Here is a 14,882-nt window from a genome sequence, read left to right on the forward strand (position 1 = left end):
TGGCCTGTCCCCAGTCTGAATCCCTAAATTTCTGGCCATGCACTTCCTTCTGTCCTGAGCATGCTCTGTGTCCCATTTAGACTCAGACACTCGCAAACCTCATCGGTTAGTCACAGACTCAGTTTTGTTTGTTTGTTGTTGCTGTTGTTTTTTTAAATATCTGTTTGCAAATGTCCTTCTACATTCATATGTCTTTAAAAATTTTTTTATTTATTGGGGAATATTGGGGAACAGTGTGTTTCTCCCGGGCCCATCAGCTCCAAGTCGTTGTCCTTCAGTCTAGTTGTGGAGGGCGCAGCTCAGCTCCAAGTCCAGTTGCCATTTTCAGTCTAGTTGCAGGGGGCGCAGCCCACCATCCCTTGTGGGAATTGAACCTGCAACCCTGTTGTTGAGAGCTCACGCTCTAGCCATCTGAGCCAATATGTCTTGATGTGGCTCCATGGTGTCAGTGGTCTGGGTAACTCTTTAGGATCCGCTGAGACACTTGGGGGCCCACACCACACAGTGGAGGACATTTCAAGCCGAGCAGAGGTCCTCAAACTTTGGCACTTATGAGAATTAAAGTCCATTTCCTGGGATTCATGTCCCAAGGTTTCAAGTTGCCAGGCCTGGGTGGTACCCAGGAATCTGCATTTGTAACTCGCAGCCCAGGTGATTCTGAGGGAGGTGGTTGGAGGGCCAGGCTTGAGAGCCCCTGTCCCCTAGGTGGCCTCTGGATTAAACCAGGGGAGAATAAGTGAGACCTGGTTGTTGACTGACCAAGCGACTCTCAGGGGAAGCCAAGTTCAGAAGCAGACTTTTCCTGTGTCCAAAGCGAGACCACGAGACAGCGATAGTGACAACCAGTCCTGATCCCGAACACATACTTATTTCTGGCAGTTTCTCTAAAGCCTATTTAATTTTCTAATAATGGAGTTGTTTGTTTTTCTTCTTCTCTAAGTTTTGTTTTAAAGAGCTTTATGGAGACATAATTCACACACCAAACAACCCATCTATTTCAAGTGTACAAGTCAGTGTTTTCAGTACATTCACAGAGTTGTGCAACCATTATCACAGTTAATTTGAAAATATTTTCTTTACCCCCCACAATCCCTCAAAGAAAACCTGTAGTCACTCCCATTTCCTCCCCACCCCCGACCCCCAGGCAACCGCTAATCTTTCTGTCTCTATAGATTTGCCCGTTCTGAGCATTTTGTATACATGGAATCAAACAATATATGGCCTTTCTGTCTGGCTTCTTTCACCTACGATGATGTTTTCAAGGTTCATCCATGTTGCAGCAGGTGTCAATTCTTTGTTTCTTTTTATGGCTGAGTAATATTCCTAATGATGGATTTTTAAACGTTGGCGCCTCTTCTATGAACATTTCCACAAACGGAACAATGTTATTCAAGGCCGAGGGGCTTCCCCCCCACTCCCGCTTCCATCAGGCTCTAGCCACACCTCTGGGTTCCCTCTACTGGCCTCAGCATGGGCCGAGGTGCCCCCTGGGCCATAGACTCACTGCGTCCTCTCATCCTGGACGCCTTGTTGACCTTCACCTTGATGGAGTGGACAGTGGACTTTCTCTCTGTGCTGGTGACGTCTCCAAAGGAGAGCCTGAATCTTCCCCACTTTGCAAGGGCCTAACTGGTCCTTGACCAGTATGACACTCGGTTCCTATGTCTGAATGAATAAATGAATGAAGGAAGAAATGAATCACAGAAAGACACCCACGGAAGCCGGCATATCCAGCCATTTCCCCTGCAGGTGGTAGCACAGCAGTTTCAGCTCCTCCTGTTTGAAACCACTTGTTTGAAAGAGAGTGGGAATGACAACTGAAAGCATATTAAAGTGCATGAGCGTGGAAACCCGTCTGCCAGACGGGTTATCTCTGGGGGAGGCATCGGCAAAGCTGGGGGTGGCTTTTACTTATTCTTTCATTACAGACTTCAAAAGAAGACAGTGGTGTGATAATGCGTGATGTCTACCTTTATGGCTCCAGGGGGATTTTTCACGTAAAAAATATAAAAGTGAGCAAGTGAATAAATAAGGGCTGCCTTCGAGTCGGGCAGAGCCCTGGGCCAAATCACCTTTCCCCTCTGAGCTCAGTTTCCTCACCTGTGAAAGGAAATGAGAAAGCTTGCCTTGTGGGTGTGTTGTGAGGATTGAAAAGCATGGTGGCTGGCACGAAGGCGGTGTTTGACAAATGACAATTACTGCTATTGTTTTTAGCAACAATGATAACCACATCAAGGAGCAAAATGATAAACCAAGGTGTACGGAGGTCCCTTCCCTCCGAGACAGCCTTGAGTCTGATTTATTGACAGCCTTCCTGCTTACGCCGGGCGGCTTACCATATCGATTCCCTGAAAACCATGTGGCTTAGCCTTGGAATGGAAGCTCGTTTAATAAACTCCACTTTACTGGGTGATTATGCAGAAGGCAGCTGCGGTGACCTTGGTGGCCGAGGGAAGCATTGTGATAACAGGAGCTGCCACTTCTTTAGCCCTTCCCATGTGCCACTTGGCTCTTAACACAACCCCCTGAGGTCTTACAACCCCATTGGAGAGGTGAGAAAACGAGGCACAGACAGGTGAAATGCTGTAAGGCATACAGCCGTGTGGCTGATCCAAGATTCAAACCCACGTCTCCGGGACCAAAGTTACCTGTCTTTTCGTTAGACCCGATGCCTCTCAAGTTGCAAATAATGTGGTCAAGGAAAGAGGAAGAGAAGCGATGATGCAAAGGGACAATGGGGCTTTGACAAAACATGTACAGTTTCCCAGTTTTCCCATCTGTTGTTTTATATGATGCCCCAGTGGGTCCTGGAAGTCTGCGAATGAAGCACGGCTAGTTCTCGCTGGTGTCACACAGGCTGGGGAGCATTGTAAACCCTGACAGAGTGCAGGCTGGGTCGATAGGAGGGGTTGCCATGGATACCGGAGGATGCTGTGCCAGGACTACCCGTTGTCCCTCCATAACCAGCCTTCCTTTTTTCCAGAGTAAAAATGATTTTTTTTTTTTTTTTGGAGAGGATAGGTTGCTTAGAATAAAGACTACATTTCCCAGCCTTCCTTGCAGCAATGTGTGGCCATGGGTCTCAGTTTTGGCCAATGGGATATGAGTGGAAAGAGGTATGTGCAACTTCTGGGAAGTTTCATTAAAAGCTGTGCGTATGCCCGTTGCTTTTGCCCTTCTGCTGCCTGGGGCAGCGATCTTGGCAGTGAGGTGGACACGGACTGGAGGCCATTCACAGCGCAAGTAACACAGAAGGAGTTTGGGTCCATGATGCTGTCGCACATCACGCCGGCCCTGGGCTGCCTTCCTGGACTTTTCATGAGAGAGAGAAAAGAAACCTTCTGTCTCGTTTAAGCCACTCCCAGTTTGGGTCTCTGTTATTGACAGTTGAAGCGAATTCTAACACAGCATCCATCGCCTGTCCATTCTCTTTTCTAGCAGCCCCCAGTTTCTGCTAGTGGCTTCATGTGCTGGGAAGTGGTCAGAGTGTCCGCCGCCCGCCTTGTGCGAACTTTGCCTTCCCAGCCCAGTTCCTCGGCCACAGTTGAGGAAACTTCGTAAGTGGCAGGCATAGCCTTAAGCGGTCCCCACGGCTTCCCGGGGACGTCTGTCAGAAGCAAACTGTGTGCACAGAAGCCAGTGGAGGTCTGACTCCTTCCTCTTGTCCTCAGGAAACAGAGACGTGTCACCCAAGGGGCACAGTTTACATCCCTGCCTGTTTTCTCCACTTCCCTCTTGCCCCATTTGAGTACTTCTAGCGTGGCTTTTCTTTGTATGTTCAGCAGATATTTATTGAGCACCAATGAAGTGCTAAGAATAGCTTAGACTTACTGCGGTGTGATGGTTAATTTTATGTGTCAACTTCACTGGGCCACAGGGTGCCCAGACGTTTGGCCAAACAGCATTCTGGGTGTGTCTGTGGGGGTGTTTCTGAATGAGAGTCACGTTTGAATTGGCAAACTGAGTGGAGCAGATTGCCCTCTCTGGGGTGGGTGGGTCTCATCTAATCAGTTGAAGGCCTGCCTAGAACAAGAAGGCTTGACCTTCCTGGGAGTGAGAGCAAATGCCTCCTGCCTGCCTGCCTTCAAGCTGGGACATTATTCTTCTCCTGTCTTTGGCCTCAGACTGAGACTGGATCTTACTCCACAGGCTCTCCTGGGTATCGAGCTTGTCAATTGCAGATCTGGGGACTTCTTGGTTTCCATAACCTTGTGAGCCAAGTACTTATAATAAATCAATCTCTCTCTCTCTCTCTCTATATATATATATACTTATACACACACTATTGGTCTGTTCCCCTGGAGAACCCAGACTAACATATATGGGAACACAGACATGAAATAGGCAAAGCCTCTACCTTCGAGCACTTACGTGTTGATGTGTGGAGACGGGGCAGGGGTTGGTTTTTTGCACTTGGTTCATCACGTGTCGTGACACATTTGTTCAGCAGTTTTAGTCACAGAATACTTTCCAACTGGAAAAGCAATTTCTTGAACATGCACCTCTCTGTGTCTGCCCCCCGCCCCACCCAATCCTAGGCCTCTGTGCTGGATGTGGAGAGAATGTGAGAGTAGGCGTATATCTTCATATGATTTCTCTTCTGCTTAAAGCAGGGGTTCTTAACCTGTTTTGTGCTAGGGACCCCTTTGGCAATCCTATGAACCCTGTCTCAGAATAACGTTTTAGAATCTGTAACAGAGTACATAGGATTATGAAGGAAACCAATTGTTTTGAAATTCATTTCTCAAGTATTTAAAAAATTGTGACCTCATAACATTCACTCCTTTACTAACATGTTGAATAACATGATTTAGGGTTTAATAGCAACTGTGGTTTCAAAGTACTGATGAGCATAAATGATATTTTGAAATAATTCTAACACCTGAGTCATGATATGAAAATATTCATGATTTATTGGTGACAAAGTTCCAGATACTACAAATAATACGGTAGTGTGTTACTGTCTGTATTGGTTTGCTAGGGCTGCCGTAACAAGTATCACAAACTGGGAAACTTAAACAACGGAAATGTAACCGCTCTCAGTTCTGGAGGCTGGAAACCTGAGACCAAGGTGTTGGCAGGGCTTTCCTTCCATTGACAGCACTGGAAAGTGGCCCAGATGGTGTAATAACCTACACATATGCCCCACATACAGGAAAGAGAGGTGCGAATTTTGTGTGTAAGAAAAAGGACAGACAAGAAACAACGTCTTCAGCTAGCCCCTTCTCTGTTGCTAGGGCCTTACTTTTTCCTTGCTAGCCTGCTAAGTTCCTCCCTTACTTCCAGTTTTCCAATAAGCAACAAACAACTCAAGTGACCCCATTTTCTAGCCCTGAAACCACTGTCCTTAGGAATATATGGTGAAGGGGAGCTACTTCTGTTTTTAATCTGAAAGTCAAATGTCATCATGTCACCCCCTGGCACTACCCCGTTGATGACCTTTTCTTTGCTTTCAATATCCTTTGCGTGGCATTCAAGGACCCTCATCCCCAGCCTCGGCTCACTCCCTGCTAACCTCTGTGACACTCCGGCCACCGACCTTTTCTCAGGCCATTGAACACACCCGTCCCCTTTCTGCCTCACGCTTTAGCTCATGCCCTTTATTTGCAGTGATTCAGAAATAGCAAGGATTTCTACAAGACGTAGGGGGGAAGTGCTTTTCCTGTCTCTGAATTCTCAAAGGGGAAGATGGTGTGAAAACCCAGGAGTTTAGAGAGCTTCAGAAGGCACTTTGTGTAGAATCAGAATTCAGTTAAACTAAAGCGTTGCATTTTTTAATGACGCTACCAGTTTCCTTTCCTTCAGCTTTCAACTCGGTTTAAAACTTATGGTGTGTGTGTGTGTGTGTGTGTGTGTGTGTGAGAGAGAGAGAGAGAGAGAGAGAGAGAGAGAGAGAGAGAGACTTTATCCTAAAGAGGTGTTTCCTGAATTTTGTTTGCTGCCTTCAATATTCAACTACCATCTGTACTTAGTTTCTTATAGGGACTTCCTATGTTTTTACAGTATTTTTTCTTTATATTAACCTACTTTTTGTAAACTTAGTTTCAAGCTAAAAAGAATACCCAACAAGCCACAGACTGGGAGAAAACAATTTGCAATCACATACTTGGTAAAGGTCAGGCATCCATAATATAAAAGAACTATTAAAACTCAACAGTAGGAAAAACAAACAACCCAATTTAAAAAATGTGCGAAAGTCCTGAACAGACAGCTCACCAAGTAAGAGACACAGATTAAAAATAAGCACATGAAAAGATGCTCAACATCGTCTGTCGTTGGGAAATGCAAATGAAAACAACAATAAGACATCGTTACACACCTCGCTGTCAGCTGGATGTTAGTATCTCCCCTAAATTCATAGGAAGGCCTCCATAGTTTTGTGAGAGGAGCTTGGCTAGCTTCTCATAGTTAATACTGGAGAAAAATCTTTGTGCTTCTGACGGGAGGGGAAAGGGAACCATTTTGAAATATGCCAGATCACTCTATTCTTCTTAAACAAACTAGCCCTCAGAAGAAACTCATCAACCAGAACCTGACCTTCTGGGGTTTTATCAGAGGCCAGGTGACCTGGGAGAAGGAAAATACCCGTCCTTCAATGGGACAGGATGTCTTGATCACTGTAGCTTTCTAGTAAGTCTTGAAGTCTGTTGCTGTCAGTCCTCCAAATTTGTTCTTCAATATTGTGTTGGCTAGCCTGGGTTTGTGTTTTTTTTTTTACCTCTCCATGTAAACTTTAGGGTCAGTTCGTGAATATCCACATAATAATTTGCTGGGACTTTGACTGGGATTATATTGCATCTATAGAGCAAGTCGAGAAGAATTGACATCTTGACAATATTGAGTCCACTTATCCATGAACATGGAATATCTCTTTATTTATTTAGTTCTTTGATTTCTCTCATCAGAGTTTTGTTGTTTTCCTCATATAGATCATATATATATTTAGATTTATACCTAAGTATTTCATTGGGTGGAGTGTTAATTGTATACGGCACTGTGTTTTTAATTTCAAATTCCACTTGTTCGTTGTTGGTGTGAGGAAAGTGATTGACTTTTGTATATGAACCTCGTATCCTGCAATCTTGCTGTAATCGCATCGGCGTTTCATGAGGGTGCTTTTTTATTTGTTTGTGTTTTTGTTTTCTTGTGGATTCGTGGGCTTTCTCCATAGAGGATCATGTCACCTGGGAACAATGACAGTTTTATTTCTTTTTTTCTTGATTTGTGTACCTTTCACTTTCTTTTCTTGTCTTATTGCATTAGTTGTAACTTCGAGTACAATGTTGAAAAGCTATGGTGAGAGGGGCATCCTTGCCTTATTTCTGACCTTAGTGGGAAAATTTCAAGTTTCACTCTTATATGATGTTAGCAATGGGATTTTTGTAGATACTCTATATCAGGTTGAGAAAATCCCCCCACTATTCCTAGTTTTAGACCGAGAGCTTTATCATGAATCAGTGCTGGGTTTTGCCAAATGCGTTTTCTGCATCAATTGATATTATCATGTGCTTTTCTCTTTTCTAGCCTGTTGCTGTGATGAATTACATTAATTTGATAGCATAATTGATTACATAATTGATTTTTGAATCTTGCAAACCTGGGGAAAATCCCACTTGGTCATGATGTATAATTCTTTTTATGCATTGGAGGATTGATTTGCTAATATTTTGTTGAGGATTTTTGCATAAGAGATATTGGTATATGTTCATGACAGATATTGATCTGTAGTTTTCTTATAATGTCTTTATCTTGTTTTGGTGTTCAGGTCATGGCAGCCTCACAGAATGAGATAGGATGTGTTCCCTTCTGAAAGAGATTGTAGAAAATTGTTACTTCCTCTGTACATGTTTGGTAGAACTTACCAGTGAACTCATCTGGGTCTGGAGCTCTCTGTTTTGGAAATTTATTAATTGTTGGTTCAATTTCTTTAATAAAGTTAGGCCTCCCCTCCCCTCCCTTTTAAACAGTAGACCCTTCTTTTTTCCCCAAATAAAGTCTTTCTCAGCATGCATACAGGTTAGAGCAGAACTGCTTGGTCTGAGATGGGGAGGGGAGACCTACAATTCTTTCTGGTCATGTTTTCTTTCCACAGTCCACTCCTCTTAACCTGGATCACACCATAGGACCCCGGTGCTCTAAGGAACACAGCTGAGATACCACTGGTGTCAAGGCCAGTGGTATCTGATAGGAATACAGGTGCTGATATGCTGATAGATATAGCATATCAGATGGGAATGCAGGATGCTCTGGTTCCTACCCAGAGACCCTGCAGCTGTGGGCAGGTCTATAAGCTCCCTTGCACCTTGGTTTTCTCTTCTAGCTGGGACCCCGCAGCTCTCTCTCTCTCTCTCAAAGATGGAAGGAGGACAGGGACTAAGATGGATGCAAAGATCCACGCATCCTTGGAAGAGTCTTGGGCCACAGTTATTCCAGGCTGAAAGGATCCAGATTTAACCCTTTGATAGACACTGCTGGTGGGAGTGAAAATTGGTGCAACCACTGCAGAGAGCAATTTGGGTCAAGTTGGGTCAAGTTGAAGATTCAACTAACCACTGACCTGGTGGTGACAGTTCCAAGTACACGTCTAGGTGTAACTTTTGAAACTCTTATTCATATTCCTGAGGAGCAAGTTCAAAAGCAGTTATGTGGTAGTGTTTGTGATTATAAAAAACTGGGAGCAACCTGGCTGTCCATTAGGAGGGGAATGGATAAATAAATTATCCATTGGGATACTAGACAGCTGTTAAAATGATTCAACTAGATGTGTCTCAACATGCATGGATATTCAAACATAACGTTGGGTGGAAATGCAAGTTCCAAATTGATATGCATGATATCCTATTTTTATAAACAAATACTACATATACTAAATATGGTTTATAGGTACGTGTAGGTAATAGATCATAAAAACATTGACTAGGATACATACATATCAAACCAGAGAGTAAGGGGGGAGCGGGGCTCTAGAAGAGGGTAAACAGGCTCTAATACATGGTGATGGAAAGAGAACTGACTCTGGGTGGTGAACACACAATGTGAGATATAGATAATGTAATACAGAATTGTACACCTGAAATCTGTGTAACTTTACTAACAATTGTCACCCCAATAAACTTAAAAAAAAAAAAAGATACTCAATCTGTTAGATAAGCTTTGAATTGTATTAGTTTAGTAAGTCAAATGACTGAAATAAACAAAAACAACAAATAAAAAAATTCATTGTAATGGGCAAGGGAAGTGTCTTAGGTGAGACCATAGGAGATTGGGTTATTCTACACACACACACACACACACACACACACACCGATGAGATTTTCTCAACTTTGGTGAATACATGGTTATTTATGTATAGTTCTTTGTGCTTCTCCTATGTAAACTTTTTAAAAATAAAAAAGCATTTATTTGCATTTTGCTACAATCTACTCATCAAGCAGTCCTATAGCTCTTACTGTGTATCACTTACAAATATTAATAATTCAAGCCTCATACCAACATTATGAGGTACTATTTTAGAGGTGAGGAAATGCATGCACAGAGAGGTTAAGCCACTCACCCGAGGTCGAACAGCTAGTAAGTGGCAGAGCTAGGCTTCAGACCCAGGTAGCCTGGCACCGCTGTTCACGCTCTCAAGCACCCGTCACATGGAAGCTACACTGTGCAAATGTCATGATCAGGGTCGTTGCCTTGGAGTCCTTCCAACACATTCAGTGTCACCCAGGGCGTTGGCCCTGGGTATATGTGAGGGAAAGCAGCCCCGTTAATACAAAAGTTTAAACAAAATTTTTTAAATGTGGGGTGTTTATGTGCTAAGGGCTGCCTTACTCCCTCTACGCGTGGATGGGCTGTTCAGAGAAAGTTGTAACATTTTAGGAACTGTCCACGTCTCCTCACAAATCCATTTTCTTTTGCCAACTAATTCCCATTCCAATTCTGGTTCCTATTTAAATGTTGCTTCTTCTCAGAAGCTTTCTCTGGCCACTCACCCCTTCCCTGCTGTTATTCTGTCTTATATTTCCCTTTTCCTGTATCGAACATATCACAACTTACCTATTTGTTTGTGAATTCTTTTTTTCCCAGTGTCTCTCTGCCCAGGAGACCGTCCGCTGCGACAAGCCAAGCCGGGGATCACACTTGCTTTGTTCACGCCTCGTCTCCAGTACCTGGCCGACTGCAGGTGCCAGTGACAAGGTAGGTGCTTATGTGTGACCGTTGAAGGAATCTTGTTGCTGACCGCAGTGGCTTAGCTGAAAAAGATGTGCGATGGGTTTCCAAAAAAAAAACAACAATTTTGTTTTTTAACAGCACAGCTCCTTACACTAAACAGAATTGTTTAGACTTCCTTGTATAAACTAGTCGTTTCTCTGGTCGAATTGGGAGTGACTGGGGAGAATCTGCTTGGTTTGCTCTCTCCTTGCAGCTCCCAGCAGGGTCCGTAAGGCTCTTCACAGATTGTCCCTTGGCAAGGTTTTCCGAGCCCTCCCACTGAAAGTGCCAGAAGGCTCTTGTCCCCAAGGGGACCGCGCTTTGTAGGTTGAAAGACAGATGATGTGTCCTCTTCTGCCGACTCCCCATGACAGCCTCGTGGGGTACTTTGCTAATAGAGCCATAAATTATCCCCTAAATAAGCATGTTGATTTGATTTGCTCTTCAAATGACCTCTTCCTGGGAAAACGCTGTGCTTCCCCTGAGTTATGGCAGACTCCAGTGGTTGCCCGTTGTGTGTCCTGCCTCTGCCATCTGATAGTCTGATTCCTCTCCAATTTACGAGCTTGTTAGTTCCTCAGCCAGCAACCTTCTCAGTGCAGCTGACCCAGTAGCAGTATTTGCCTGTGTCACGTCGCCCAGACAAACACAGGCGTCGCCGCTGAGGAGGCAGCCATCCCAGCCCTGTCATGTCATTGGCTGACCCTGGCTACTCCAAGGGCTTGGGGACAGGTAGGACAGAGCACTGTCAGAAGGACTGGTGCCGCTCGCACGCTGGCCGGCTTGAGCACGCCTGCTCCCCGGCCAGGAGTCCCCAGGGTGATTTCTCCCCTCACCCCTTCTTCCTGCTGGGCTTTCCCACTTCCTTAAGTTCTCCTGGAAGGTTTGCTTGTACATTCGGTGGCAGGTCAGGTACAGTCCTTTTGCTTTGCGTTGCACTCTGGGAGTGGCAAGAAATGGAGCTGGGCATACCTGCTACGTGCCTCTGTTTCCTGGCCTCTGAAATGGGCACAGTAACGTATCTCCCAGGGCTCTGGGGAGGGTTCGCCAAGATGCATACGCTGAAGGGTTTAGGAGTGAGGCATCCTCAGGGCTGTATGTATTTCTAAATGGTTCACCCGATGGCTACAGCTATGTCAATGTCCGTATCTGTATTTAAATCTGCGTTACTTCCCTGGGGCTGCCACGACGAATTACCACTAACTGGGAGGGTTGAAACAAAAATGTATTGTCTCAAAGTCCTGGAGGCCAGACGTCAGAGATGAAGGTGTCAGCAGGTGCCACACTCCTTCTGGAAGCTCTCAAGGAAGGCCCTTTCTTGTCTTTCCCACTGCTGATGTCCTTCCCTTCCCTTTGCTGGGGGCCACGTCACCCTCATCTCTGCCTCTGTTTGCATGTTGCCAGCTCTCTTCCGTCTGTGTGTCTCTTACAAGGACACCTGTCACTGGACCATTCAGGATGACCTCATCTCAAGATCCTTAATTAAATCTGCAAAGACCGATTTTCCGAATAAGGTCACAGAGTGCCCCAGGAATTTGATGTGGGTATTGTGTCTTTTCTGGGGCCACAACCGTCTTCATCTCCATCTCCGTCTCCCCATCCTGCTCTAGCTGTAGCGTCATCTGTGTTTAGAGATTGATGGAAAAGCAAAGATGTCAAAACGCTAACAGTTGGTGAATCTAAGTTGCGGGTGTATAGGTACTCGTTTTGCAGGTATACAATTCCTGATGCTAAAATCCTGTGCTTTTGAATTCCGATGTTTCCAGATGTTATTAGAAAGGCTTCCAGGTGCATGCACTGTATATTCTCCATGGGGCTCTGACAGCACCCGTGATCAAATACAGCAGGTCTTCAGATGACGTTTCGTTCAACGTTGTTTCATTATAATGTTGTTGAGAAAAAAATCGGCTCCAGGCCGGGGCCGCTGTTTGTGTGGTTTACGTGGTCTCCCCGTTTGCGTGGGTGTTCTCGGGGTGTCCAGCTTCCTCGCACATCCCAAGGATGGGCACTTGAGGTGAACTGGCCTGTCTGCATTTTCCCAGTGAGTGCGGGTGGGTGTGGCCCTGTGATGGACGGGCATCCTGTCCGGGTGGGTCCCACCGGGCGAGCTGAACGGCCGGAAGGGGCTCCAGCCACCAGCGGCCCTGAACTGGAACCGACAGGTTGGAACATAATGACCTGACTTATTTTTATGCATCTTTCTTAAATGTATGAACAGCTCACATTTATTGCAGTCTTTTATATTGGAAGTGTTCTGGGTCTTTCTTTAGAAGTTTGGTGATGTTTTTGTGACCAGAAATAATGCTGTGGGAATTTAACTCTTGTTTAGCTCAACTAGCCTGTGGTAGCACTGGTTTCATTTCACATCATTTCATTTAAAGTTGCACTTTCCATGAACCTACCTATGATGTTAAGTGACGACTTGGATTAATAAATGTGTAGTGACACGTGGACTAAATAAAAAACATAGGTAATTCTGCACTTATTCAGCCCAGGTTTTGCTACCAAATGAGTTTTAGCACTAATTGGTGATAAACTTCTGGATTTCAGAGCGTTTTGGATTTTAGAATTATGGAGAAGAGAGTGGGGGCCTGTGCTATTCTTTCGCCTTTTTTTTTGTATGTTTGAAAATGTCCACAACACGTTTTGGCAAATGAGGTGGTGCAGGTGACATGCTTAGTTAGCATAGTACCTGGTACGTAGTAGCAACTCAAAAAATGTGTAACCATTAGAATTGGTTTCATAATGGTTGTTCTTGCTGGCAGTGTTGTAAGTCAGGCAGTTGGGAGGGAGCTATTGAAGGCTTTTGTGCAGGGGACTGACATGGTCAGGGAGAAATTAGTCTAGAAGGAAATGGACGGATGGGGCAAGGATGGGACGGAGGCTGGTTCGGAGGCTGGTGTGCGGTCCAGGCAAAAGATGACGAGGTCCTGACGGAGGAGAGAGAAGAAAGAAAGGGGTGGGGGGAGAGAAGAAAGCTTGCATTGACCCGACGGAACGTGGTGAGCATTCTGGGGGAGCAGGGTGGATTCTTGTCAGCTTCCCGGCTCCGCTTCTGAGTGACAGCAGGAGAGACTCATACCCGGTGGTCCGCGTATTAGGAGGGAAACTGCAGACCGGCCAGTTCAGGGACGAGTCAAGTGGGCATTTCACGGCTGACGCGGCCTCCCCTACAGCTGGATGGTAGCCGTAGTGAGAGCAACATTTTTGATTGCAAAGGCTGGTTTAAGGCAGTGGGCTTGCAAATCAGGTCCATCTGGGCACAAAGCAGAGGCCCAGGGGGCCCCTCTGCAGAAGCCTTTTCACCCCAGACATTACTCCTTCTAGACCTGAAGTTACCAGGCGGGTTCCAGGGCATCCACCAAGCTTCTCAGAGCATTAGGTTCCCTTGGGGAAAGAGTTTCAAACGCTCCTCACTGTAGACCAAATACATCAGAAGCTCGGGGGTAGGGCCTTGGCATCATAGTTTTAAGAAGCCTTCGCAGGGGATTCTAAGATGCAGCAAGGATGGAGACCACCAGGTTTGGGGTTCAGAAGGGAGGCGGGAGCCCAGTCCAGAAAATGCTGCCACCCAGAGCTCTCTGGGCCTGTGGGAAGAGGGTCACAGACTGAAATGGTTTGAAAAGTGGGAGGGAGGGAGGGCTAGGAGAGTAACACGACGTGGGTGACTGTGAAAACCAAGCAGGACGATGTGACTTCACTCCTATGTGGGGTATAGAACTGAGAGCAACAAACGAACAAGACAAGCAAAAACTCATGGACACAAGACAACAGTTTAGTGGTTACCAGAGGGTAAGGGGGGAGGGGGGAGGTAAAAGAAGGTAAAGGGGGTCCAAGATGTGGTGATGGAAAGAGAACTGACTCTAGGTGGTGAGTACACAGTGTGACATATAGGTGATGCAGCATAGAAATGTACCCTTGAAATCTATATACTTTTACTAACCAATGTCACCCCAGTGAGTACTAAAGAAAACCAAACTGAATGGTCTGCATGGTGAGCATGACATGCTGTCCCAAAGCCGTAACCGTAACCTTAGGGGCACTGGAAACGGGGGCAGGAAGAGGACCAACCAGGAATAATGGTGTGTGTGGGGGGCCTGTCCCCGTCACTCTGCCCCAATGAGCACCGAGTGCATTCTGGGTGTGAGATGAGGACGTTAGGGGGATGAAGACGGAGGAGACGCGCTGCTGTAATAGAACGAGCGTTTCTGGGGAATCTCTCTGCAGCCTTTACCACCCCTGAGGGCTCCTGGGGCGCCAAGTTGTGAACGAAAGGGTCTGCACGTTCCCATTTCCCGCGAAGCCCTGGCAGCTTTGTATTAGTTTCTTTAAAAGGCCTCGGTTACTTAAGAAAGCCATGTTTATTGTAGAAGAACTTGAGAAATACAGACAAGCCAAAACAGAGCAAGACCCACGGTCCAGTTCACGGCCACTCGTCAAACCTCCCCAGAAACCACATCTGTGGATTTCTTTCCCTTCATCTTTCTTCTGCTCCTCGCGTGTGCTTTTACTATTTAGACAAAAAAGAGGGTCACACTAGATCTAGCTGTATAATTTGTTTTTCATTTAGCAGTAGATTGGGAACATTTTTCCTGTATTAAAACAAACCCACATAATCCTTTTTAACGGCTGCCTAGCGATCCATTGTAGGCAAGTTTCAACGCTGCTCCCCTTTCCTG

The 14,882-nt window shown here is 45.6% G+C and overlaps 1 long non-coding RNA gene across 1 annotated transcript in view; it reads left to right on the top strand.

Annotated features, from left to right (window-relative positions):
• The window catches only part of LOC141569431 (uncharacterized), a 250,600-nt gene that overhangs the window by 148,873 nt on the left and 86,845 nt on the right, over positions 1 to 14,882 (top strand). The window contains exon 5 of the long non-coding RNA XR_016022541.1: positions 10,078 to 10,188. This is a non-coding gene — a long non-coding RNA (uncharacterized LOC141569431). The remainder of the gene's footprint in view (positions 1 to 10,077; positions 10,189 to 14,882) is intronic.

The sequence above is a fragment of the Rhinolophus sinicus genome, chromosome 10 (assembly GCF_057876585.1).
Source record: "Rhinolophus sinicus isolate RSI-liver-muscle chromosome 10, RSI-T2T, whole genome shotgun sequence".
Taxonomy (NCBI): domain Eukaryota; kingdom Metazoa; phylum Chordata; class Mammalia; order Chiroptera; family Rhinolophidae; genus Rhinolophus; species Rhinolophus sinicus.